Source organism: Bufo bufo, chromosome 4 (assembly GCF_905171765.1).
Source record: "Bufo bufo chromosome 4, aBufBuf1.1, whole genome shotgun sequence".
In the NCBI taxonomy this organism is placed as follows: domain Eukaryota; kingdom Metazoa; phylum Chordata; class Amphibia; order Anura; family Bufonidae; genus Bufo; species Bufo bufo.
In genome coordinates, this window is record NC_053392.1 from 222,211,269 (window position 1) to 222,238,385 (window position 27,117).

General features: G+C 45.1%; 1 long non-coding RNA gene across 1 annotated transcript in view; it reads left to right on the forward strand.

The window, feature by feature from the left end:
- Positions 1-20,995, forward strand: part of LOC121000049 — a 28,631-nt gene extending 7,636 nt beyond the window's left edge. Inside the window, exon 3 of the long non-coding RNA XR_005778738.1 lies at positions 20,957-20,995. This is a non-coding gene — a long non-coding RNA (uncharacterized LOC121000049). The remainder of the gene's footprint in view (positions 1-20,956) is intronic.
- Positions 20,996-27,117: the final 6,122 nt, after the last annotated feature.

Genomic DNA, 27,117 nt, shown 5'->3' on the forward strand with positions numbered 1-27,117 from the left:
AACTTTTAATTTTTTGGGGGGAAAACTTTATTTTTTCAACCTTTTTTTTCAACTTTTTTTTTCACTTTATTTTTTGTCCCACTTTGGGACTTGAACTTTTGGGGGTCTAATCCCCTTTACAATGCATTCTAATACTTCTGTATTGGAATGCATTGGCTGTATGAGTAATACTGTGTGTATTACTCATACAGCTTCCGGCCTGTGAGATCCAGGGGGCTGGCTCTCACAGGCTCGTCACCGGAAGGCAGCGCTAATGCCTCAGGAAGGCATCGCGCTGCATCCATGCCATCGGGTCCCCCCTACAACCGCATGGGGACCCGATGACACCACCCGCCGCTGCCGCAACCGCAGGTAAAAGCCGCAAACCGCAGGTCTGAATTGACCTGCGGTTTGCTGTGATCGCCGATGCGGGGGGGTCGCATGACCCCTTCTGGCGTTGTGACAGGATGCCCGCTGAATGATTTCAGCGGACATCCTGTTCCGATTAACCCCCGCCACGCCGCAATGTAGTTTTAAAGTTAGGACGTACTGGTACGTCCTGGGTCCTTAAGGACTCGGCAAACATGGCGTACCGGTACATCCTAAGTCCTTAAGGGGTTAAAGGGGTTTTCCAGGATTTAACAATTGATGACTCCATTCAGCACTGGTATAGGCTGGAGTAGGTTTAGATTTTGTATATTTCATTTTGTCTGTATTTCTGCGTCCTGAGTTTTATGACGGTATTGTCCCTAAGCGTAAGCATATAGTTTTATGGCTTATTGGTGCGTATGTACAATGTAACAGCATATTATTGGTTTTATAAAAAAATGTAATGTTCAAAAAATTTTAATAATAAATTGAGATCTATAGAAAGGAAGCCTGTATATGTTTTTCAGTAGTAGTCTTCTATCTGCACACTCAACCATCAGTAAAGTATTGTGGAGGATCATGGGTAGTATATGAGCATTTGGAGTTGGCAATTTGTTTTTTATTGAAGGCATTTTGATAAAGACAAATTTGATTAGGTAAAATGATTCTATACAAGAGAATACCCCAAGCACTAACACTGTTTTTACATGGCGAATGTTTGCCATGTGAACATGCCCTCAGGATGTATCCATTGGTGTTCTCAGTTCAACATACTGACCATCCCTAAGCCCAGATCTCAACATAATTTAAAGAAGCGGTCCAGTACTTTCCCCCCTTATTCATTAGATGCCTACTGTGGCATGATATGCACTATTCCTTTTCTTTCCCTGCACAAAATCCATGTTTTCTTTCTATCAAGTCATGTCATCCATGGTGGACCTCCTGGTTGTGCCTGATGTCTCTATATTCGGAGGATGTCACCATCTTCTCGTGAGACCCACTTCTGGCTGCCTGCAACATGGCAACACTTGCTGCTGCTCTCTCCATTGAACAGCTTCCCACTCTCTTCCCCCGTTCTAGTTAGGCATGGGCACACAAGAGGGAGTGCTACCTCTGAAGGAATGATTACTCAATGTCTGTGTCCGGCCGGGAGCTCCTCCTACTGGTAAGTGACAGGTCTGTGCGGCGCATTGCTTAATGACCTGTCACTTACCAGTAGCAGGAGCTCCTGGCCGGACACAGACATCGCAGGTAAGTATAATGCTTCTACAAATTGCTAAGTAACCATGGCAACCGGGACTGCAGTAGCGTCCTGGTTGCCATGGTTACCGATCGGAGCCCCAGCGATTAAACTGGGACTACGATCGGTACTCTCCGCTGCCACCAATGATAGGGGGGGAGATTTTAATTAGGAGGGAGGGGAGAGGGCCCACTGGCCACCAACGAGTTAACTACACGGGAGGGAGGAGGGGCCGGCTGCACTGGACAACAAAGAGTTAACTACAGGGGAGGGAAGGGGGCCAGCCGCACTGGCCACCAACGAGTTAACTACAGGGGAGGGAGGGGGGCCGGCCGCACTGGACAACAAAGAGTTAACTACAGGGGAGGGAGGGGGGCCCACTGGCCACCAATGAGTTAACTACAGGGGAGGGGGGGGCGGCCGCACTGGCCACCAATGTGTTAACTACAGGGGGGGGCTGCCCCCTGCTGCCCGGCAGCACCTGCCAGGCAGCAGGGGGCAGTCATGTACACAGTTCTTTTAGTATATTCCAACCTGAAGCGTCCCCATCACCATGGGAACGCCTCTGTGTTAGAATATACTGTCGGATCTGAGTTTTCACGAAGTGAAAACTCAGCTCTGAAAAAGCTTTTATGCAGACGGATCTTCGGATCCGTCTGTATGAAAGTAACCTACGGCCATGGATCACGGACACGGATGCCAATCTTGTGTGCATCCGTGTTCTTTCACGGACCCATTGACTTGAATGGGTCCGTGAACCGTTGTCCGTCAAAAAAATAGGACAGGTCCTATTTTTTTGACGGACAGGATACACGGATCACGGTCTCGGCTGCAAAACGGTGCATTCTCCGATTTTTCCACGGACCTATTGAAAGTCAATGGGTCCGCGAAAAAAAACGGAAAACGGCACAACGGCCACGGATGCACACAACGGTCGTGTGCATGAGGCCTAACGCTGTGAAAAGGGAGTTGATGCAGTCGTTGAATTACACTATTGTTGAGGCTAATTAAGGGAGGAGAATGCCAGATTGCTTCTTCTTTGGGATTACTTGAATCATAAGAAGAAGAAAATGCATCCAACTTCGAAGTCTAAACTTATTAGGGTATATTCAGACAAAAAAAATCACAAGAAAAAACAGATAAAAACATCCTGCACGGTATGATAAATAAATATGCGGATGTCCCCTGGCCACATTCACATTCGCGGTCTGTTTGATAGGAAGGGCAAAAGTGCACAAGAATGCTACTCCCAAGATATATTCAGACATACCAACTTTGTTGCAGAAATCTTAGGATTGCAACTCTGTTTAATTGATTTGAATGGGGCTCTTTCAGGAGCAAGCACATGATTTTCTTGTTTGTGTAATCTGCTGTTAACTTGTTTTCTGTATATTTTCTTGACATTAAAGATTATATATCCTTTGCATAATGACATTTTGGACTGAAAATTAAATGAATGAAATCGTAGTGATGGCTTTTGCACAGTAATGTGTCTATCAAATGACCAGCTGGAAGCATATAGTTAAAAGGGTTTTCCAAGATTTTTTTTTTACTGATGACCTATCCCCTGGATAGGTCATCAGTATCTGGTGGGGGTCCGACACCCGGGACACCCTGCGATCAGCTGTTTTGAGAAGGCAACGGTGTTCCTGAGAGTGTCACGTAGTGATGTGGGAGGGAACACCACACCAACAACAGGAGGGAAGGGAAAGGGAAACAGACACCACCTATGGAAACCCTAACCCTTGCCCTGACTCCTATCCGTATGAACAGACCTTGAGGATAGGAATATTCATACACTGTAACCTAAGACCCTGGAAACCCTGAATTGCCCTGGGCTTGAGACGGCCTTTCCTTCCAATATGAAAGAACCAGTGTCTCCCTGAGGCCTAGTAACAAAAGACAGAGGGGAAACAACAAAATATAAAAGGGAAGTAACACTTAACGTCTTAAATAAATGGACATGCAGGAACTAAGAAGAGGACCACACACCAGCACTTCCAATACCAAACAAGTTATCAACCGCATAGCATGATGGGTGAAGCCAGACTAAATAGAGGAGTTGGAAGGACCACTAAGCTACACCTGAGACAAGAGGTGTGGTCATTACCAGCAACAACACTGAAAACAAATGAAACCAAAGAGGCTGTCAGATCACATCACGTGCATTCAGTTACTTAGATCTTCTGACACCCGTCACGTTAGAGACCGTGACAGTACTCCCCCTTCTATGGGTGGCTTCTGGACACCCAGGACCGACTTTATCCAGATGAGCTCTGTGAAAGGCTTTCAGCAGCCGACTAGCATTAACGTCGACCACTGGAACCCACATCCTCTCCTCTGGTCCGTAACCCTTCCAGTGAACGAGGTACTGAAGGGATCTACAGAGAACTCGGGAGTCCACTATCCTGGCGATCTGAAATTCCAAAATACTGTCCATCATGACAGGAGCGGGAGTGTCATGCCTTGCCCTGTGAGTGATCTGAGAAGGTCTGTCAGACTTGCGGCACTTGAGCCTATCTGACAGATTGCTTTGTTGTGTTGTTGGGCAGGGTCCCACCTCCTCGCAGGTTTTGCTCGTTAGTCAGTTAGTGATGCTATTTATCTCCACCTCTCACTTGCACTTGCAGTTAATAGTTTCTTCTGGAGTTCTCTGCTGGTGCTTGGTGGATCTCCTGCTCCCAGACCGTCTTGAGATAAGTCCTCTTTTCTTCCCTTTTGTTGTATTTCCTGGCTAGGCCTTAGGAAGACACTGGTTCCTTCATCTCTTGCAAGAAACTGGTTGTCTTATCGCCTGTTCCCTAGCTGAGGGTCTGTTTCAGTTGCAGCAGGGATTAGGTTCTAGTGCATGAACACGTCTACCATTGGGATTTGTTCATGTTGTTAGCAGTGAGTGAAAGGCTCAGGGTTTGTCAGGTGGGGACCATTCCCTGTTCCTTAGCTGTGGGGCCTAGCCTGGTGTTTTGTTACCTGTTAGTTGTGTTTGGTTTGCTTTCCTTCCCTCACCTTCCATGACAGGAAGGCAAGGAGGACGGTTCAACAGGTTTGACATATCTCTTCAACAACGACTTATGGAACACATTATGAATCTTCAAAACATAAGGAAGTTCAAGATGAAAGGCTACCGGGTTAATAATGGCAGTGATCTTATATGGACCAATAAACCTAGGGCCCAACTTTTAAGAAGGTACTTTCAACTTAATATTTTTTGTGGACAGCCACTCTCAGGTCCAGACCATTCATATGTCTCTTGTCAGCCATACGTTTATACTTGTTGCCCATCTTTTTCAGATTATTTGCCGCCAAATAGATGACAAAGAAGAGGAAAATCGTTCCTCTTCAGGTATACTAGAAGTCTCAGTACCAGAAAATGTGCCAAATTGCGGGTGGAACCCATATGCCCCAAAAAACTGTGACTTATCAGTGGACTCCTGTCTATGGTTATTTATGGCAAACTCGGCCAAAGACAAAAATGAAGACCACTCCTCCTGATTCTCCGAGACAAAACATCTCAAGTAAGTCTCCAGATTCTGATTAGTGCATTCAGTCTGTCCATTCTACTGAGGCTGAAAGGCCGAAGAGAAGGACAATTGTACCCCCAGACGAGTACAGAACGTCTTCCAGAATTTGGAAACAAACTGAGTCACCCTATCAGACACCACATCAGAAGGAATACCATGTAATTTCAGGATATTATTGACAAACACTTGTGCAAGAGTTATAGCATTAGGTAGACCTGGCAATTCTATAAAGTGCGCCATTTTCACGCCATCACAGTTTTTCCTGAACAATTCGGTAAATCTGTGATAAAATCCATGGATAAATGAGTCCAAGGTCGGCACGGGATGGGCAACGGATGTAAAGATCCGGAAGGCCGAGTATGTGTCATCTTAACACGTGCACAAGTACTACAAGTTTACACATAGTCCTCAAAACACTTATGCAACCCCGTCCACCAGAATCTACAAGAGATGAGATTGACAGTGGATCTGCTCCCAGGATGTTGTCACGGATGAAGTTAGCAGATAGCTGGAACATATAAATAAACGAGCGACTGGCTTGATCCCAAACTAAGCAGCTTATAGGTGAGCCCTATAAAACTCTAAGAGCTCGCTGAGGTGATGGAAACTATGCAACCATTCACAGGCTCAGAGTGGTATTTGAAAAGGAGATTAATGAACACCCTAGGGACGCTGCAGGTGGATTGAAGAGAAGAGGGTAATTCAGTAGTTAGAACATTAGAGAAGGTGTTGAAATATACAGAAGACCTGGTAGTGAGGGGGAGGGGAGGGGTGGGAGGGTCAGTTGGGGTCCGTTAAACAGAAGTTGTGGGTTGAGTTTACATGAAAAATAAAAATGGATAGTCATACGGACAATAAGAGGTTATAGCGCAATTGTGTGTAACATCAAGATATGCAACAATTGTAATGTGAAGGATGTATAATGTATGTAATATTACATCAATGTCGTAAAACATCAAGATGTGCAACAACTGTAATGTGAAGGATGTACAATGTATGTAGCACTGCATCAATGTCGTTGTAACCACCTGTATTGAAATGAATCAATTGGATATGATTTATCTATTTTAATAAAAATGATATTTAAAAAAAAAAAAAAACTCTAAGAGCTCTCCCTGACTGCTATGCACATGCAAGGGTCTGTATGCTAGACGATTGCATGCCCGCGTACCTAATACTGTGTGACACCTGAAAACCCTATAATAGTGAGGGGACACGACAACCGGCTCCCTGCACTTAATACGGAGGGAGTCAGGGTCACCTAGAATCAAGCCAGCAAGGAAACACAATAAAGTAAATGACTTTTCTGAACAAACAGCAGAAGCAGCCTCCAGCAGTGAACACCTCATCCAGGAAGTAGTATAAACTGCAAAGTGAGGCAGTATGGGAGGGATTATAAAGGAAGACAATTAGTCGAAATAAGTGACACCTGGCAGAAGGAAAGGAGATGAGAAAGTGAAACCAATACAAAGAACATCATACAAGAGGTAGAGAAGAACGTCTGCCAGATCTTCTCACAGAACTGGCGGTGACAGTACCCCTCCTTCTACGGGTGGACTCCAGACACTCAGAGCCCACCTTCTCAGGATGAGACCTATGGAAAGCCCTGATGAGACGAGTGGCCTTAATGTCCGCCACTGGGACCCACATCCTCTCCTCAGGACCATAACCCTCCCAATGAACGAGGTACTGAAGAGAACTGCGGATAATGCGAGAATCCACAATCCTAGAGACCTGAAATTCAAGATTACCATCAACAATAATCGGAGGAGGAGGCAAAGAGGAGGGTACAGTGGGTTGGACATAAGGTTTTAATAGGGACTTGTGAAAAACATTATGGAAGTCTGAGGAAGATCAAGACAAAAGGCAACGGGATTGATGACGGACAAGATTTTGTAAGGCCCAATAAACTTAGGACCCAACTTCCAGGAGGGAACCTTCAGTTTGATATTCTTTGCAGACAACCACACCAGATCACCAACATTCAGGTCCGGACCAGGCACACGTCTCTTATCCGCCACACGCTTATATCTCTCACTCATCCTGTTCAGATTACCCTGAATCTTTTGCCAAATAAATGACAAACACGAGGAAAATCTCTCCTCATCAGGTAAACCAGAAGACCCCTCTCCAGAGAATGTCCCAAACTGCGGATGAAACCCATATGCACCAAAAAATGGTGACTTATCAGAGGACTCCTGGCGACTGTTATTTAAAGCAAACTCAGCAAGGGACAAAAAAGAATACCAATCCTCCTGATTCTCCGCCAGAAAACAGCGCAGATATGTCTCCAGATTCTGATTGACGCGTTCGGTCTGACCATTCGACTGCGGGTGAAAAGCAGAAGAGAATGACAACCGAACCCCCAAGCGAGAGCAGAAGGCCTTCCAGAATCTGGAAACAAATTACGTGCCCCTATCAGAAACGATGTCTGAAGGAATGCCATGCAATTTAACAATATGATCGACAAACGATTGCGCCAGCGTCTTAGCATTGGGTAACCCAGGAAAGGGAATAAAATGTGCCATTTTGCTAAAACGGTCCACTACCACCAGTCTTCCCCGAGGAACGAGGCAGGTCAGTAATGAAGTCCATGGACAGATGCGTCCAAGGACAGGAAGGAATGGGTAACGGGAGGAGAGAACCCGATGGCCATGAATGAGGGACCTTGGCACGAGCGCAGGTCTCGCAGGCTGCCACAAAACCCTCAACCGTCTTACGAAGAGCCGGCCACCAGAATCTCAGAGCAATGAGATCCATTGTGGCTCTACTCCCCGGGTGCCCAGCAAGGACAGTATCGTGGTGCTCCTTAAAAACTTGTGTCGTAAAGCGAGAGGCACAAACAACCTCCCAGGAGGACAAAGATCAGGAGCCTCTGCCTGGGCTGCCTGAACCTCTGCCTCTAAATCAGGATAAAGAGCAGAGACGACCACCCCTTCAGCCAAAATGGGACCCGGGTCTTCAAAGTTCCCCCCTCCCGGAAAACAACGTGACAGGGCATCCGCCTTCACATTTTTAACCCCAGGGCGGAAAGTAACAACAAAATTAAACCTAGAAAAGAACAAAGACCATCTGGCCTGTCTCAGGTTCAGACGCTTGGCCGATTCCAAGTAGGCCAGATTCTTATGGTCGGTAAACACGGTAATAGGGTGTCTGGCTCCCTCTAACCAATGGCACCATTCCTCAAAAGCTAATTTGATGGCCAACAACTCCCTATCTCCCACATCGTAATTTCTCTCTGCAGAGGAGAGTTTCCTTGAGAAAAAGGCACACGGTCGCCATTTGGCAGGAGAAGGACCCTGAGATAAGACCGCACCAACACCCACCTCAGAAGCATCCACCTCAACAATAAAAGGTAGAGAGACATCAGGTTGTACCAAAATGGGAGCGGAAGCAAAACTCTCTTTAATACTAGAAAAGGCTTTAAGCGCATCTACCGACCACGAGGAAAAATCCACCCCCTTTTAGTCATATCAGTGAGTGGCTTAACAACAGAGGAATAATTCAAAATTAACTTTCTGTAATAATTGGCAAAACCCAAAACCGCATCAGCTCCCAATCAAGCACAGCGCGGATCTTCACAGGGTCTATCCGAAAACCAGAAGCGGAGAGAAGAAAACCAAGAAATTGAATCTCCGGAACCGCAAACACACATTTTTCCAGTTTAGCGTATAATTTATTCTCCCGCAGAATCAGCAAGACCTGACATAGGTGGTCCCGAATCCGATGAGTCTTGAAATCAGGAGAAAAAAATCAAAATGTCATCTAGATACACCAGTACAAATTTCCCCATTACATGATAAAAAATGCTGTTTACAAAATGTTGGAAGACGGCCGGAGCATTCATCAAACCAAAGGGCATAACCAAATTCTCTAAATTACCCTCAGGGGTATTGAAGGCCGTCTTCCATTCGTCCCCTTCCCTGACCCTGACTAGGTTGTATGCGCCTCTTAAATCCAACTTAGATAAAACTTTAGCCGCAACAATCTGGTTAAACAGGTCCGGGATCAGAGGAAGTGGATATGGATCACGAATTGTGATACGGTTCAGCTCCCTGAAATCCAGACAAGGTCTTAAAGAAGCATCTTTTTTTCTTAACAAAAAAAAACCCAGCAGCAACAGGTGACTTCAAGGGTCGGATGTGTCCCTTTCTCAGGCTCTCAGAGAGATAAGTACGCATAGCGACTCTTTCAGGTTGGGAGAGATTGTATAGATGTGATTTTGGCAGCTTGGCGCCTGGGATGAGATTAATAGGGCAGTCGTACTCCCGGTGAGGGGGCAACTCCTGGACACCACTCTCGGAAAACACATCCGAAAATTCTGAGAGAAAAGATGGCACAGTCTTGGTAGAAACTTCTGAAAGAGACGCCGTGAGGCAATTCTCTCTGCAAAACTCACTCCAACCATTTATTTGCCTTGCTTGCCAATCAATGGTGGGGTTATGTTTAGTGAGCCAGGGTAGCCCCAACACTAGAGGAGTAGGTAATCCGCTTAAGACGAAACATGACATATCCTCAACATGAGCGTCACCCACAGTCAAACAGATATTGTGAACTATGCCCTTTAACGATCTTTGAGAAAGTGGAGCGGAATCGGTAGCAAAAACAGGTATATCCTTTTCCAAAGTGCATACCTGGAAACCATGCGTTGTTGCAAATTGATTATGAATGAGATTGACAGCTGCTCCACTATCTACAAAAATCTCACAAACAATGTTCTTGCTGTCTAGCGCCACCCTGGCAGGTAGGAGAAAACGGGAACTACAAGCAAACGGCAAACCTTCAATTTCCGCATCAACCTTGCCAATAGTAGCAAATGGAAAGTTTTTAGAGGTTTTCTTTTGTTTTGTTTTTATTACCCTCAGAAAACGCCATGAATCTCTTAGAGGGGCAAACATTAGCCAAATGATTTATACCCCCACAACAGAAACAAACCCTCCTCTGAGAGCTGAATCCTCTACTATCAGATGCAAGCAAACCCAAATGCATGGCCTCCTCCTCAGAGGGGATTGAGACAGACTGAGACCCCTGCGCACTGAATGAGACAGCCCCACTGTCCTTGGGCTGAATATGACAGGAAAGAGTAGTCTCCTCTCTCTCTCTAAGACGCCTGTCAATACGAACAGCTACAGACATGGCTGACTCTAACGACGCTGGTCTCTCATGAAAAGCGAATGCATCTTTCAATCTTTCCGAAAGACCATGGCAAAATTGACTTCGGAGTGCAGCATCATTCCAACCAGTATCAGCTGCCCATCTCCGAAATTCAGAACAATATATCGCTGCGGACTGTTTACCCTGGCATAAAAGATGCAGTTTAGATTCAGCCAGAGCAATACGATCCGGGTCATCATATATCTGCCCCAGGGCTACAAAAAATTCATCCACCGATTGGAGGGGCCATGCCCCCACCGGCAGCGAAAAGGCCACAGACTGAGCGTTATCCCTGAGCAGCGAGATGATGATCCCCACCCTCTGCTCCTCATCACCAGAGGAATGGGGAAGTAGGCAAAAATGGAGTTTGCAAGCCTCTCTAAAGCAAACAAAATTCTCACTACCCCCGGAGAACGTATCCGGAAGCGAGATCTTATGCTCGGAACAAACTCCATGAACACCAGCAGAACCGGTCACCTGAAACTGAGACACAGTTTTACGGAGATCTGCTACCTCCAGCGAAAGACCTTACATGCGGTCAATCAAGGTTGAAACCGGATCCATGCTTAAGACGGTTATGGCGGTTTATAAGGTCACGGATGAAGTTAGCAGATAGCTGGAACATATAAATAAACGAGCGACTGGCTTGATCCCAAACTAAGGAGCTTATAGGTGAGCCCTATAAAACCCTAAGAGCTCTCCCTGACTGCTATGCACATGCAAGGGTCTGTATGCTAGACGATTGCATGCCCGCGTACCTAATACTGTGTGACACCTGAAAACCCTATAATAGTGAGGGGACACGACAACCGGCTCCCTGCACTTAATACGGAGGGAGTCAGGGTCACCTAGAATTAAGCCAGCAAGGAAACACAATAAAGTAAATGACTTATCTGAACAAACAGCAGAAGCAGCCTCCAACAGTGAACACCTCATCCAGGAAGTAGTATAAACCGCAAAGTGAGGCAGTATGGGAGGGATTATAAAGGAAGACAATTAGTCTAAATAAGTGACACCTGGCAGAAGGAAAGGAGATGAGAAAGTGAAACCAAAACAAAGAACATCATACAAGAGGTAGAGAAGAACATCTGCCAGATCTTCTCACAGAACTGGCGGTGACAGATGTCCTGTGAGAACTGTACAGTGATATTTCTCGAACACCTTGTGAAGTAATTCAGAAGGAACAAACAACTTCCCCGGAGGGCAAGAATCTGGTGCATCTCCCTTGGCCTCCAAAACCTCTGCCTCAAGGTCGTTCTTAACCCCAGGGCGATAGGTGACAATGAAATTAAATCTGGTAAAAAAAACAACGACCATCTCGCCTGCCTTGGGTTCAGTCACTTAGGCTGCAAGCAGCGTTTTGGTGTCCGCCTCCAAAGCGGAATGGAGACGGAACGGAGGCAAACTGATGCATTCTGAGCGGATCCTTTTCCATTCAGAATGCATTAGGGCAAAACTGATCCGTTTTAGACCGCTTTTGAGAGCCCTGAACGGATCTCACAAACGGAAAGCCAAAATGCCAGTGTGAACGTAGCCTTAGCTGACTCCAGGTAAGCCAGATTTTTGTGATCAGTAAGCATAGCAATAGGATAAATTGCTTCTTCCAACCAATGACACCATTCCTCAAAAGCCAACTTAATGGCCAGCAAGTCATAATTCCTTTCTGCAGCCAAGAGTTTCTTAGAGAAGAATGCACATGGGCACCATTTACTAGGTGAAGGACCCTGCGACAAGACTGCTCCTACCCCTACCCCGGATGCGTCAACTTCCACCATGAATGGCTGTGACACATGCGGTTGCACCAGTATAGGAGCAGAAGCAAAACATTCTTTCATCGCTGAAAAGGCTTGTAATGCCTCATCAGACCAGACTGAGACATCCAAACCTTTCCTAGTCGTGTCCGTTAAAGGTTTAGCCACAGTCGAGTAGTTCAAAATGAATTTACGGTAGTAGTTGGTGAATAGAGGTGGCCTTGAAGTTCACCCGGCGGTCGTTTCATGGCGTACTTTGTGTTACAATCCTACAGGCTCACCTGAGTCAGAGGATAGCTGGCTGGAGGTGGAGCCCAGTGGCAAGGACCGCAGGCAGGTTGTAGTTGCAGCGTAGTCAGACAGAGGCGTAATCGGTTAGCAGGCGGTGGGTCAGGGCAGGCGGCAGTGAGCGTGGTCAGACAATCCGGATCGGGAACGGTGGAAGCAGGTCAGTTGGTAGGGACAAGCAGAAGAGTAGTCGGGGACAATTCCAAGGTCGGCAGCAGTCAAGTTGGTAGCAGTAGCAGCAGAGGAACAGCAGTAGATGCAGCAGGATCAAGTCCAGAAGAACAATAACCAGCAGGGATCTGGTGCAAGAGGCTGGGCTTATAAAGAGGAAGTAGCAGGTGCAAGGAATCACAGAGATTAACAAGGCAAGGCTGGAACAAGGTAGATCAAAGAGTTCAGTAGAAGGAAATGTCCAGAAGGGTTGGTAGTCTAGTGGCTAGAGCTACTGCCTGGGACATGGCTGGTCACTGGTTCGAATCCCGACAGTACTCCCCCCCTTCCAAGGTGACCTCCGGGCACCGCAGATGATGGTTTATCGGGATGTCTTTGGTGGAAAGATTTTACCAGTCTGGGGGCATGGACATTTTCCTCCGGGTCCCAGGAGTTATCCTCGGGGGAATAGCCTTTCCACCCAACTAGATACTGCAGCCTTCCACGGTGGAGTCTGGAGTCAAGGATCTTGGCCACAGTGTATTCCTCCTGGTCTTGTACTCTTACCGGAGGAGGAGGAGGGGGGTGGCGGCCTGGGAAAGTGTTCTCAACATGTGGTTTCAGGAGAGAGCAGTGGAAAACCGGGTGCACTCGGATGGAGTCGGGAAGGTCGAGTCGGAAGGTGACTTCATTGATTCGAGCCGTGATCCGGAAAGGACCCATGTATTTTTGGCCCAACTTCCGGGAGGGAACCTTTGGGCTTAGGTTTCTGGTGGAGAGCCACACCTTGTCCCCTACCTGGAATTCCGGAGCGGGTTTGCGGTGTTTATCCGCTGCCTGCTTGAAGCGGCTCTGGGCTCGATGTAGATTGTCCCGAATATTTTCCTGTGCCTGTTGTAGACTTGCAAGACGTTCGGCCACAGCTGGGACTGTGGTGGAAATGGGCAAGTGAGGGATGAAGGTTGGGTGTAGGCCGGTGTTAGCGTAGAACGGGCTGTATTGGGTAGAACTGTGCTCCGCATTGTTATAGGCAAACTCGGCCGTAGAGAGGTGGTCCAGCCAGTCGTCCTGCAGATGGGTGACGAAACAGCGCAAATACTGCTCGAGGGTTTGATTCGTTCTCTCGGTCTGCCCATTGGATTGGGGGTGGAACGCAGAAGACAGGTTCACCTTGATCCCAAGGGCTTGACAGAAGTTTCTCCAGAACCTGGAAGTGAACTGTACTCCCCGATCCGAAACAACATCGTCCGGGGCCCCATGTAGCCTAAAAACCTCTCGGAGTACGAGATCGGCCGTCTGTTTGGCGGTAGGTAGGCCCTTGCAGGGGATGAAGTGGGCCATTTTGGTGAGACGGTCGACGACGACCAGAACGGTGTTCATGCCTTTGGAGGGAGGAAGTTCCACAATAAAGTCCATGGAGATTGAACCCCAGGGGCGGGAGGGAACCGGGAGTGGACATAGCAAGCCCACGGGGGAGGAGCGGGGGGTCTTGTTGCGGGCGCACGTCGTGCATGAGGAGACAAACCTCTCGGTATCTTTTCTGTAAGTTGGCCACCAGAAGAAACGGGAGAGGAGCTCCTGGGTCCTTCTGATACCCAGATGGCCGGCCGGTTTGGAATCGTGGTTGAGTTTAAGTACGTCAAGTCGTGCAGATTCTGGTACGTACAACTGCTGATCCCGGTACAACCAGTAGCCACCCTTGAGAGTAAGGTTTACAGCTCCAGGTGGGTAGGTGAGGAGGTGATCGTTCTCATACCCTTCCTTGAGGGAACCCAGAAGTTCCTTCAAGTAGGTGGCTCCTATGATGCTTCTGTCGGGAAGGATACCGGCCGGAGCCTCATTGATCTGAGAGGTTTCAGAGAACATCCTTGAGAGAGCATCCGCTTTGCCGTTCTTCGACCCAGGGCGATAGGAGATAACAAAATTGAATCTGGAGAAAAACAGACTCCACCTGGCCTGTCTGGCGGTGAGTCTCTTGGCGCTGCGGATAAACTCTAGGTTCCGGTGGTCAGTGTATACAGAGATGGGATTATGGGCCCCCTCCAGCAAGTGTCTCCACTCGGTGAAAGCGTCCTTGATTGCCAGCAGTTCCTTATTCCCGATGTCGTAATTCCGTTCAGCGGGGGACATCTGGCGGGAGAAGAAAGCGCAAGGGTGTAGGAGCATCTTTTCCCCTGAACGTTGAGACAGAATTGCGCCCACCGCAGCGTCGGAGGCGTCCACCTCGACCGTAAATGGTAATTCAGGGTTTGGGTGGGCCAGGATCGGGGCAGAGGTGAAGAGGGACTTCAGTTTAGCAAAGGCCTCCTGTGCCTCCGGAGTCCACCCGAAGGGGACAGTCTTTTTTGTTAGTTGAGTGATTGGGGCGATGATTTTTGAAAAGTTCCTGATGAACTTCCGATAAAAGTTTGCAAAACCTACAAACCTCTGGACCTCCTTTTCGTTCTTCGGGGCAGGCCACTCAGTCACGGCCTGGATCTTCCGGGGATCCATACTTAAGCCCTCCGGTGAAATAATATAGCCGAGGAATTGGGTGGAAGTCTGTTCAAATTCGCACTTCTCCAGCTTAATATAGAGAGACTGTTCACAGAGTTTCTGTAGCACCCTGCGGACATGCCCACGATGTTGTTCAGGGTCTTCTGAGAAAATCAAAATATCGTCCAGATATGCTACCACAAATTGGTCAAGCATGTCCCTGAGGACGTCGTTGATAAAATGTTGGAAGGTAGCAGGGGCATTGCAGAGGCCGAAAGGCATGACCAGATACTCAAAGTGACCATAGCGGGTTCGGAAGGCGGTTTTCCACTCGTCCCCCGGGCGAATTCGGACCAGGTTGTAGGCTCCTCGGAGATCGAGCTTAGTGAAGACTTTTGCCGCCCGAAGTCTCTCAAGGAGTTCAGAAATCAGGGGGAGAGGGTACCGGTTCTTCACAGTAACGTTGTTGAGCTTTCGATAATCTATGCAAGGGCGTAGAGAAGAGTCTTTTTTCTCCACGAAGAAGAAAGGGGCCCCTGCAGGGGATGTGGAAGGTCGGATAAAACCTTTTTTTAGATTTTCGTCTAAGTACTCCTTCAGGGCCTTTAGTTCCGGCTCGGAGAGGGAGTATATACTGCCGAATGGTATTTCGGCTCCAGGTAGCAGCTCAATCGGGCAGTCATAAGGCCGATGCGGGGGCAGTTTGTCTGCATTTCTTTTGTCACAGACATCCTGGAACTCCAGATATTGAGGGGGTAAAAGCTCCTTGGTCGATAGTCCAAATATGGTAGGTTCTTCGGGCGGAGAAGGGACGGATTTACGTAAACAGTTCTGAGAACAAAAGTCCGAGCGGAACCGTATGCAGCGGGCATCCCAGTCCACCGAGGGGTTGTGAGTTTCCAACCAAGGGATGCCTAGGATCACCGGAAACTTAGGGGAGGTGATCAGGGAGAAGTGAATGGTTTCCTGATGATCGGGTTCGACGAGAAGTTGAAGATCAGCGGTCTGGTGCGTAACCGGCCCAGAAGAGAGCGGGGTCCCATCGACGGTTTCCAGATCGATGGGGGCTGTCCTGGTTACCAGTGGTATGTTGTTCTCATGGGCGAAGGTCAAGTCCATGAAATTTCCGCCAGCCCCCGAGTCAAGCATTGCGGAGCAGGGAAGCTGTCGTTCCCCAATGGTGATAAGGATGGGAACAATGAAGTGGGACCCGGTACCTGTAGTGTCCATGGTTTCAGAGGCCAAGGGTGAAATTGTAGCTTGTTGTAATTCCCGTAATTCAGTGACAGCAATGGTTCGGCAAGTCTTATTGGGGCACCTAATAGCGAAGTGCCCTGGCTCGCCACAGTAAAGGCAGAGGCCCGCGGCCAGTCGTCTCTCCTTTTCAGCAGCCGATAGAGTCTTGCGCAGTGTGTCGACCTGCATCGGTTCGGTGGAGGGTTGGTGAGCCGGCTGAGTCATTGGAGTGAAAGGGTACGCGGGCCTGTTATCTAAGGACCAGAGTCTTTCTCTCCTTCTTTCCGCGAGTCTCCGGTCAATTCGGATGCACAGTTGGACGAAGTCATCCAGATCGTCTGGGGCGTCTACCCTGGCGAGCTCATCCTTTATAAGTTCGGAGAGTCCGCGGCGAAATTGACTTTTCTGAGCAGCGGGGTTCCAGGTGGTGTCCGTGACCCAGCGGCGGAACTCGGAGGAATACTCGGCTACAGAGCGTCTTCCCTGCCGTAGACTGTGCAGCCTAGCCTCGGCAGTCGCGCAGCGGTTAGGGTCGTCGAAGACTTGGCTCATGGCTGCGGTGAAGTTGTCTAGATTATTTAATAAGAGACTGTGGGACTCCACATATGGGGATGCCCATGCCAGGGCCTCGTCAGTTAGAAGGTTAATGATGAACAGGATCTTCTTTCTGTCCGAGGAAAAGGAGCCCGGCTGCATCTGAAAGTAGATACGGCACTGGTTGAGGAACCCCCGAAACTGGCTCCGATCGCCGTTAAACTTTGACGGGAGAGGCATGCGGGAGTCTGTGACCGCGCTGCGTACGTCCAGTAGTTGACGCTGTAAATCGATAATTTCTCTCTGTTGACTCTGGATTGCGCCTTGAAGTTGAGTCATTTCCTTTTGGGCAGAGGTGCCAAACTCCTGAAGTTCGGAGACTTGTTTGCGCAGGGTGGCCATCGCGGACTCCATTTTCTGGCTGGTTATTCTGTTACAATCCTACAGGCTCACCTGAGTCAGAGGATAGCTGGCTGGAGGTGGAGCCCAGTGGCAAGGACCGCAGGCAGGTTGTAGTTGCAGCGTAGTCAGACAGAGGCGTAATCGGTTAGCAGGCGGTGGGTCAGGGCAGGCGGCAGTGAGCGTGGTCAGACAATCCGGATCGGGAACGGTGGAAGCAGGTCAGTTGGTAGGGACAAGCAGAAGAGTAGTCGGGGACAATTCCAAGGTCGGCAGCAGTCAAGTTGGTAGCAGTAGCAGCAGAGGAACAGCAGTAGATGCAGCAGGATCAAGTCCAGAAGAACAATAACCAGCAGGGATCTGGTGCAAGAGGCTGGGCTTATAAAGAGGAAGTAGCAGGTGCAAGGAATCACAGAGATTAACAAGGCAAGGCTGGAACAAGGTAGATCAAAGAGTTCAGTAGAAGGAAATGTCCAGAAGGGTTGGTAGTCTAGTGGCTAGAGCTACTGCCTGGGACATGGCTGGTCACTGGTTCGAATCCCGACACTTTGCTTGTTCGCGATTTGCCGACCATATGGTGATATTCGCACGCGCCATTTTTTTTGCATAGCGCCGAACTTTGACCCATGACACATCCATCAGGTGGGACAGGACAGCCAATTGAGACGTTTCAGCACATGGACACACCCCCAACCCTATAACAGAACCCGATCTGGCAGCGATTTTACATTTTGTGTTTTGCCAGTGTAGGGAGAGGTTACATTTTGGAGCAGGGACAGTTAGGGACACCAAACCCTAGCTAATAGGGCCACAAAATTCCTTTTAAGGACTGGTATAGGTGTGCTATCGATAGGTGATATAGAGGGGTGTGATATACTTATAATATACTTTCTAACAAAGAAATTATATTATAGTGTATTTGTATTGTGCAGTAGTTGTGTGCGGTAGTGTTGAGCGGCATGTCCCATATTCGAATTTGTGATATTTCGCAAATATTCGTTTCGAGATTATTTCGCATATGCGATAAATCGTAATTTTGAAAAAAATCGCATAATGCGAATTTCTTCAAAAAAGAACATATAGCATTTAATTTAGTGCTATATTTTCTTTCGAAGAATATTCGTCATATTATAAAACATTATTATATACCAATATAGTGAATAGACTATTAAAAAAAGATTCTACCACTATATTAGCTAAATTACTATAATTTTTTTCATTTGGCGAATATTCTCTATAATACTTACTATATATTCTTGTTTTAGAATATTCGATTTTTTTTAATCTATCTTTACAGTTTTTAACATACTCCTCCCCGACAAGCGTCACGTCACTCACCATGTGATCGCCTGGTTAGAATATACTATAGTATCTGAGTTTTCCATGCAATCGTAAAAACTCAGATCGAAGGTATATTCTAACTACTGCGACAGGGTTAGTAATATTTTTAAAATATTTGCGTAATCGCTGTTTGATAATTCGCGCATTTGATAATTCGCTTATTCGCTATCACCACCTAAGTTAATATTAGTGTGATGCGCATGTGCGCGCGCATTGTAGGCGTGGTTTAGCGTGCGCACGCACGTTAGTTTGTTTTTCATAGTCTGCAAAATTGCACGGAGAAGATGGTGGGCAGCAAATTTAGAGATGGAGGACGAACTCCTGCTAACTGTAAGTACAACACTTTATGTGATAACTTTTTGAATGCATGTTCGAACAATATCTGTATACTAACTAATTAATTAATTAGTATTCGCGAATGCGCAAATATGTGAATATATTTGCGCACTAAATATAACTTTATCTTTTATCAAGTCTGATTAGATATTCATCATTGTTGTAATAAGTACTTTGTCTGTAGCAAGTATGTATGTATGGACAGCAAAGAAATATCAAGCACATGCACATTGCATATAAATTTTCCCACCACACACTGTATACCACACGCAAACACACACACACATAGTCTATATATTAGAGTTTATGTCTTGTTGGTCTGGAGAAAAAAAATACATTTTCTTCCCGCCAGTATTTGCTGGTTCATTTAGCGTTACCCAGGGTGCACCACGTGGAGGCGAACCAGCTGTACACCCCATACGGTACGTCACTTCACTAGACAGGTACATCTCAGCTCAGCAATATACAGTACAGACCAAAAGTTTGGACACACCTCATTCAAAGAGTTTTCTTTATTTTCATGACTATGAAAATTGTAGATTCACACTGAAGGCATCAAAACTATGAATTAACACATGTGGAATTATATTCATAACAAACAAGTGTGAAACAACTGAAAATATGTCATATTCTAGGTTCTTCAAAGTAGCCACCTTTTGCTTTGATTACTGCTTTGCACACTTTTGGCATTCTCTTGATGAGCTTCAAGAGGTAGTCCCCTGAAATGGTTTTTACTTCACAGGTGTGCCCTGTCAGGTTTAATAAGTGGGATTTCTTGCCTTATAAATGGGGTTGGGACCATCAGTTGCGTTGAGAGAGAAGTCAGGTGGATACACAGCTGATAGTCCTACTGAATAGACTGTTAGAATTTGTATTATGGCACGAAAAAAGCAGCTAGGTAAAGAAAAACGAGTGGCCATCATTACTGATGAAATGAAGGTCAGTCAGTCAGCCGAAAAATTGGGAAAACTTTGAAAGTAAGGGCTATTTGACCATGAAGGAGAGTGATGGGGTGCTGCGCCAGATGACCTGGCCTCCACAGTCACCGGACCTGAACCCAATCGAGATGGTTTGGGGTGAGCTGGACCGCAGAGTGAAGGCAAAAGGGCCAACAAGTGCTAAGCATCTCTGGGAACTCCTTCAAGACTGTTGGAAGACCATTTCAGGGGACTACCTCTTGAAGCTCATCAAGAGAATGCCAAGAGTGTGCAAAGCAGTAATCAAAGCAAAAGGTGGCTACTTTGAAGAACCTAGAATATGACATATTTTCAGTTGTTTCACACTTGTTTGTTATGTATATAATTCCACATGTGTTAATTCATAGTTTTGATGCCTTCATAGTCATGAAAATAAAGAAAACTCTTTAAATGAGAAGGTGTGTCCAAACTTTTGGTCTGTACTGTATACGATTGCTCAGACCCCATACACATACAACAGGAAAACGATTTGATCTAATATTTCCACCTTCTAACAATTAAATACTTATGGCTGTGTTTTTGATGGTAATAATCCTTGTATTTCATAAATTTGGGATTATATGTTTGCATATACAGTCGGGTCCATAAATATTGGGACATCGACACAATTCTAAATTTTTTGGCTCTATACACCACCACAATGGATTTGAAATGAAATGAACAAGATGGACTTTAACTACAGACTGTCAGCTTTAATTTGAGGGTATTTACATCCAAATCAGGTGAACGGTGTAGGAATTACAACAGTTTGCATATGTGCCTCCCACTTGTTAAGGAAGCAAAAGTAATGGGAGTCATAAACCATGGCGAGAGGTGCACAGAATAAAACTACAACATGTCAGCATGGTTTGCGGAGTTCCTGCCCAGGAACTCCGCCACGATCCCTTGATAGTCAATGTTGCTGAAGCTGTAGTCTGGGGCCACACGTACACTAGCGGCAGGACGGATCCGACAAGCTGTTTTGGAGGTTCCAGAGGTCTCTGCCGCTAGTGTGAAAATAGCCTTAATTAGCATTTCTTATTAGTTCTGAGTTGTTTCTCTAAGGGCCCATTCACACGTGCACAATTTCATTATTTATTTTTCTGAACTGAATTGTGGACCCATTCATCACTAAGTGGGCCGCACGATGTGCGTCCCGTCTCCGGAAAAGCGGACCCGCACTTCTGGGTCCACATTTCAGTTCATAAAAAAAATAGAACATGTCAGATTGTTGTCCTCAATTGCGGCCAAGAATAGTCATATTCTATTATTACCGGCTATGTGCGTTCTTCAAAATGCGGTCCGCCGCCGTATCACCACGGCCAATTTGGATGTGGTGGAGGTCTCCACAGAGGAGGAGGAGGATGATGAGCAGGCGGGCCCCTCCCACAGTATAATTGGCAGTGCCACCAACCCACCTGATGTGGGCAATGATGTGGAGGTGGCAGCGGAAGACCCCGGACCCTCCGAAGGGCAGAAAACCAGCGCCCCAGCTCCTGCCCTGCTGAGGAGGATATCCCCACCCCAGCTCCTGCTAAAGAGGAGGACTTAATAACCACCCCGCACCAGGAGGGTAAATATGTGCACACATCATTCAAATTATGTATACATCACATATTTAGAAACATTAACCCTCTGTACCCCATGACCGTCTTTACCTTAATGCTCATTTAATTTTTCTTAAATATGAAAGGTATCTATTTTTGTGCTAATAACTTTAAAACGCATTTAATTTTCATGGGCATAGTTCTATTTTATCATCACACATTGTACTTCATAGGGAAACAAATCACACATTGTACTTCATGACAGTGGTAAAATTTAGTCCAATTTTTAATGGCTTATTCTTACAAAAATTAACTAATTCTAAAAAATATGAATAAAAAAAATATTCAAAATTAAAATTTCTCCTTGTGCTACAATAGAGATTAATAGAGATAAAGTAAATGTATTAATATACAATCGCCATATGCATATATCATGTTTAGATCATTTATTAAATGAAATATCAACTTAGGCTTAGAAAGAAGGCTTAGAAATTGAGAAGAAAACAATTTAATTATTAAATACTGTTTTAAAAAAAAAGGTTTTTCAATAACATTTCAGTTATGCAGTCACTTTATGTGCCTTACATAGTGTAAACGACAAATAAATAACCCCATTTCAGAAACTACACACCCTCTAGCTAATCAAAATTGATTCTATAAACTCTGTTAACGATTTAATTGTCCAACGCTAATCTAATGAAAAGTTAAAAAATCTAAATAATTTGAGCAAATTATACATTTTAATATATTTTGTTTGAAAACATTGAAGTGTTAAGATCATAAAAAATCTTAAACGTATTACCCAGAATAAGTATTTTACAAAAAGAACAAAGTTGTGCACAAAAACTGATCTTTGGTCGCACAGCAGACTTCAGACTGCAAGAAGCATAATATGGCTTTAGGCTAGAGGATTTAGATTAATGGTAATTGGGAGCTATGTCGCATATTAAGAGAAGACACCCTTACGTGACCCTAGAGTTGAAAACAAAACAAAGTGACTCAATTACGCAAACTACACCCTTCAATGAATATACTAAGCAATTAGATCAATCCGCCATTTAACATAATCAGGCAACGATTGTCTTTTTAAAAAAAAATGTAATTGAATAAAAAAAAAAAAAGGATTATACACACATTTTTTTATTTCACAAGTGGTAACAGGACTAAATGCTCCCCACATTTAGTTCCACTTTTCGCCGATAATACACCTGAACACCACCCCATATGTGAATTTATGCCTCTCCCTGTGCAGCTATAGCGCTGCCATTGGCTGTAGAGTTGTAACTCTCCAAAATCAGCGCTTACAGGGGAACAAAACACTGGTGTCCCCTGCCTCAACTCTGAGGAGACAGGTGCTGTCATACTGTATTGTTTAGCATCAGTCACCTCCACATGACACCTCCTGTCCCCCTTTAGCTACAATACTTATGTCTTAGTAATCTGTCCAATAGGAGAGATCGAGGCAGCAGGTGTTTGCAAAAAGCTCCCAAAGCCCTTATTTAAAATAATTGGCTACCTGCTCAGTAGATCAGCTATTGGACCACGGTTCATGAGCCATTTTGTCCAAGGAACCTTTTTTTATGGCGCACAAATAGTACGGTGCAGTTCCGAAAGTCAGGAAACGCTGCACCCTACAATTATATATAGGTGATGAAGAATATAAAAGTAACAACAATAATGGGAAAACAAAAAACACATTAATATAAAACAACAGCCATGCACAATAACTCTTTAATCTACATAAACTAATATTATATAACACAACAAATTTAATTCTACACTACTAAACTGTCACTAAATAATCTACTATATAACTACATTAAATATTGTATACTTTAAAAATGACACTTAAATTCTCTGCACTTAACCAAATACTACACAAAATTCAATAATTGCCTCTTATTGTTAATTGATATATTTATTTTTTGTGTTTTCATAACAGTAATCAAGAAAATGGCTAATAAAATTATTAGCATGAAGGAAAGGCACCGCAAAACCGTCAGAGAATTCCGAGCCCACATTCGGAAATCACAAGCGATGCTGCAGGAGTTCAATGATAAATACGCAGAAGACCTGCAAGAATTATCAGACTTCCAGGAACAACTGCAAAATTTGCCCTAAACAAAGTTATTTAACATTTTTTTTTATTATTAAAAAAGTTGTTTTCCGTTATATTGTTTCCTTTCTTTTTTTTCAATAAGGTTATGTTTTTGTCTAATTTTAACTGTGGACTTATCAGTAAGGACCCTTTAGTCCAGGTTCAAAGTAAGCAGGGTTCGGACAGACAACATACATGTTAACAGTGTAGTATAAGGCCTACACATAAATAAGCTTTTTGAGGACAGCAGCAGCAGTTAAAGCTAATGGTGTATTCTGAGGTATATACATAACAAATCAACTTGATCAGGACAGCAGCAGGTAGAGCTAACGTTGTATTATGAGGCCTACAAGTCAGCTTGATATGGACAGCAGCAGCAGGTAAATGTAGTGTTGTATTATGAGGCATATACATAACAAATCAACTTGATCAGGACAGCAGCTGCAGGTAGAGCTAACATTGTATTCTGAGGCCTACAAGTCAGCTTGATATGGACAGCAGCAGCAGGTAAATGTAGTGTTGTTTTCTGAGGCATATACATAACAAATCAACTTGATCAGGACAGCAGCAGCAGGTAGAGCTAATGTTGTATTCTGAGGCCTACAAGTCAGCTTGATATGGACAGCAGCAGCAGGTAAAGGTAGTGTTGTATTATAAAGGGAATATACATAACAAATCAACTTGATCAGGACAGCAGCAGGTAGAGCTAACGTTGTATGCTGAGGCCTACAAGTCAGCTTGATATGGACAGCAGCAGCAGGTAAAGGTAGTGTTGTATTATAAAGGCATATACATAACAAACCAACTTGATCAGGACAGCAGCAGCAGTTAGAGATAACGTTGTATTCTGAGGCCTACAAGTCAGCTTGATATGGACAGCAGCAGGTAAAGGTAGTGTTGTTTTATGAGGCATATACATAACAAATCAACTTGATATGGACAGCAGCAGTAGGTAAAGTTAACATTGTAGTTTGATGACTAAATTAACAAATCAACTTTATCAGGACAGCTGACGGTGTTGTATAAGGACTTCACATAGCTACAAAGGACAAACAACTAGCTTGACCTAACTCAGCATGATCATGACAGACAGCAGCAGCATCTGCAGCAGGTAGATATTAACGGTCGAGTATAAGACCTAAACATATCTCGTCCTAACTCAGCAGGACAGGCAGCAGCAGGTAATATGGATTGTCAAAAGGCCGAATGATAACTCGCCATGATCAGGACAGACAGCAGCAGAATCAGCATCAGTTAGATATTAACAGTGGATTATACGGCCTACACATAACTCTCAATGATCAGGATAATAGCAGCAGTCATTGGTAACGGTGGAGTATAATGACTACACAGAACTCTGAAGTATCAGGACAAGATCAGCATGCAGTTGGTAAGTTAATGTTGTATTCTAAGGCCTACACAAAGTTTGGCATAACTAAGCAGTAATAGAGAGTGGCATGTTATTATTTTGCAGCTGACAAATTTTGTCACGAATGGGGCTGCGGAAGACCGATTAAATAACTATAAAAAAATTATACAACCCCCAACTACAGCATGTTTATTCATCGCTTACATAAACACTGTTGTACCATTAAAATAACCCATTTATATGAAAAAAAATTATAAAAGTTCATTAATTTTTTTTTATTGAAAAGGCCAATATAACATTGAACAATATATCATTTATCTTAAACAAAATGCACTGTAAGTTATATTAGAAAATAATTGTTTAACGCACATTAATTAACCTTTTTGTGAACACACTATTACCTTTCTAATGTATTATTGACCAAACCTTTATATTACAAACTACAAATCTAAATTCCAAATGTGTAATAAATAAAAAATATATATAGATTATCAACCAAAATTTAACATAAAATAAAATAATACTTTTAAAAAAGTAGCTTACCGTATTTTTCGCCCTATAAGATGCACTTTTTCCCCCAAAAGTGGGGGGAAAATAGCAGTGCGTCTTATGGGGCGAATGCTGCTGATTTTGCCGTATTTTCAATGATACACCAGCCGCGATGCCCCGCAGCGGGTGTATCAGCTGTGAGGAAGGAGGGGCTTGGCGCCGGCATCTGCTTTTATAATGACAGCGGGGCTCGTGCAGTGACTGTATTCTACTACACGGGCCCCGCTCACTGTATAATCGTATCTGTAATAGTTAATTATGTATATACCGGTAATCGCATAATCAGCGCTCCTTACAACTACAAGCGCTCGGTAGGTAGCAGAGAGGAGGGAGGAGGCAGGCCGGGAGGACGGGCGGGCGGCGCGTCACTCACTACGTCACGCGCCTATGAATGAAGCAGGCGGCGTGGGCGCATGACGTAGTGACTCACGCTACCAGCGCCTGTCCTCCCGGCCTGCCTCCTCCCTCCTCTCTGCCACCTATCGAGCGATTGTAGTTGTAAGTAGCGCTGATTATGCGATTACCGGTATATACATAATTAACTATTACAGATACGATTATACAGTGAGCGGGGCCCGTGTAGTAGAATACAGTCACTGCACGGGCCCCGCTGTCATTATAAAAGAAGATGCGACCCCCATCCCCTGTATTGAGGGTCATTCACTACAGGGACACTTATGGAGGGGATCTGTGGATGACACATAGCATAAGATGCTATATATGTGTCATCCACAGATCCCCCCCATAACTGTCATACACAGATCCCCATAACAATGCCATCTAGAGACCCCAATAAGAGCCACCCACAGATCCCCCATAAGTGTCACCCACAGATCCCCCATAAGTGTCACCCACAGATCCCCCATAAGTGTCACCCACAGATCCCCCATAACAGTGCGTCACCCACAGATCCCCCATAACAGTGCGTCACCCACAGATTCCCCATAACAGTTCGCCATCCACAGATCCCCCATAACAGTTCGCCATCCACAGATCCCCCATAACAGTGCCCCATCCACAGACCACAATTAGTTCAAAACCCACCAAAAGCACACCTATTGGTTCAAAATATTTTTTTTCTTATTTTCCTCCTCAAAAGCCTAGGTGCGTCTTATGGGCCGGTGTGCGTCTTATAGGGCGAAAAATACGGTATATAAAAAAATTTGATCCAACTATCTATACTGTGATCAAAATCTCAACCTCAATAAGACTATCTTGTATAGTAAAATTGGCTTAAGTTATATTAGTGACAGTTTTAACAAATATGGTAAACATCAAATGTGTCTGAAAATTTTTAACAATTGATGAATGGGTAAAGAATTAACTAGCATGAATCAGATATAGGGTCTCGTTTGTTAAACTGGGCATGTCGGAGCATAGCTTCCTCAATAAAGACATTAACATGTGATGCAATGAGTAGAATCACTCACAAAATGGTGACATGGCTTCAAGATCATTATACTGTCAGCAGTTTATTCCGAAAGAATTAAATCTGGGTTTATATTACACTATAGAGCAAGTCCAGCAACGAAACCCTTCGTGAAAAAGATAACTAAAGTTTATTGAGAATGACAAACTAGACTATATAGTTATCCAGGTAGGCCCACACTTGGCTGGGTAAAGCTCACTAATGGGTGGGGAAGGTGTCCCTGAACTGCTACCCTAGTCTAAAACCTCAGCCCAGGGACGTCCCCTAGTGGTGGGGACTCCCTGTCCTCGAGCCTAGCCTCGCCTCCTGTCTAACCCTGAAATGGTGACAAGTTGTGAAAGCTGGTGTCAGAGTGGCCTACCAATGGATGACTAACACATACACAAACAGATAGAA